This window comes from Heterodontus francisci, unplaced genomic scaffold, assembly GCF_036365525.1.
Source record: "Heterodontus francisci isolate sHetFra1 unplaced genomic scaffold, sHetFra1.hap1 HAP1_SCAFFOLD_148, whole genome shotgun sequence".
NCBI lineage: Eukaryota > Metazoa > Chordata > Chondrichthyes > Heterodontiformes > Heterodontidae > Heterodontus > Heterodontus francisci.
In genome coordinates, this window is record NW_027142345.1 from 1,304,881 (window position 1) to 1,306,203 (window position 1,323).

Consider the following 1,323-nt stretch of genomic DNA (forward strand, 5'->3'; position numbering starts at 1 on the left):
GGGTATGATTCTCGCTTAGGGAGTATGGTTAATTAACATGCCAGAGCTCCCGGGTTCAAGTCGCGGACGAGCCCTGGCCTGCTGGCACTTTTAGATTAAGGTTATCTATTGGTTTCAGCCTTGCAGAAGGTGGAATTGACTTCCATCCGGAGCTGGCTTGAGGACCAGACAACTGGATTCAAAGAGCTTGTCGACAAAATTGCAATTAACTAAATGCACAGATAGCCAAGTGGGAATATAAAGTTGTTGCTGCAATTGTGACCTGACTCCAAAAACAACAGGACTGGGTTCTGGACTGGATTGGAATGGAATTCTTCAGAGTTTCTGTTGTTTGGCTTGCATTGACTCATCGATTTTCTTGTTTTTCACTTTGTCGATGCCTTTGAATTATTGTGGATCCTTCTTCAGGGTGTCTTCTTTCACCAGGTAGTTCTGACCTCTGATGATGTTGATTGGAATCAGCTTCAACTCGCTGATAGTTTTGGAAGTGAGCAGATTTCCTTTGCTTGAGTCTACAACATGGAACTCAGTCTGACATCTGGACCCATGGGAGGATTTGAATGCCATCCCTGCGTTGGAGTTGCATCCATCCAATAAGAGACCGAGTAGAAGTGACAGTTCTGTCAGTCGAATATGAGACTTTTAATGGCAGGGTTGTGAGTTTGAGTGCCATTCTGTTTTTCCCTTTTGTAAGGCTTCATGAGCAGAGAGTACAGGGAGTGTTTGAAATGAGCAAGTCTTGCTTTGATTCAGGACTCTTACTTCTCAGCAGCATCTCACTATGAAAGATTGAATTTGATCTCATTTCATTCTCAGCTCGGGGTCTGTGCGGCTCAGTGGCACTTCTGGCTGTCTCCCGCTTCACAATCCATCAGTACTGAGAAAGCAATGGGGAATATTACTCACATGTTGTGTTCTTTAATTTTTTGGAAAACTTGAATGTATGTATTTTCTTCCAAAACAAGGACACCAAGCCACTGTTAATGTAGGGCTGAAATAGCTCAGTTGGGAGAGCGTCAGACTGAAAATCTAAAAGTCCCTGGTTCAATCCCGGGTTTTAGCAATTTTGCTTCCTTATGCGTCCCTTGCCTTGGTTCTGATTTTCCGGTTGCACAATTTACTTTGAAATTATTTACCAAGCACCAGTGGATTGAATTTGAGAAACAACACAGAGTCATTTACAGCACAGAAGGTGGTCGTTTGGCCTATAACGTCCATGCTGGCTCTCCCCGGAGCAATCTAGTCAGTTCCACTCACCAGCTCGATCCCTTTCCTCCTGCAAGTTTCTTTCCTTCAAGTATCCATCTAATTTCCTTTTCAAAT

At 43.6% G+C, this 1,323-nt stretch overlaps 1 non-coding gene across 1 annotated transcript; it reads left to right on the plus strand.

Moving 5' to 3' along the window:
- Positions 1-990: 990 nt before the first annotated feature.
- On the plus strand, positions 991-1,063 carry trnaf-gaa (transfer RNA phenylalanine (anticodon GAA)). Its single transcript has one exon. It is a non-coding gene; the product is annotated as a tRNA-Phe (tRNA).
- Positions 1,064-1,323: the final 260 nt, after the last annotated feature.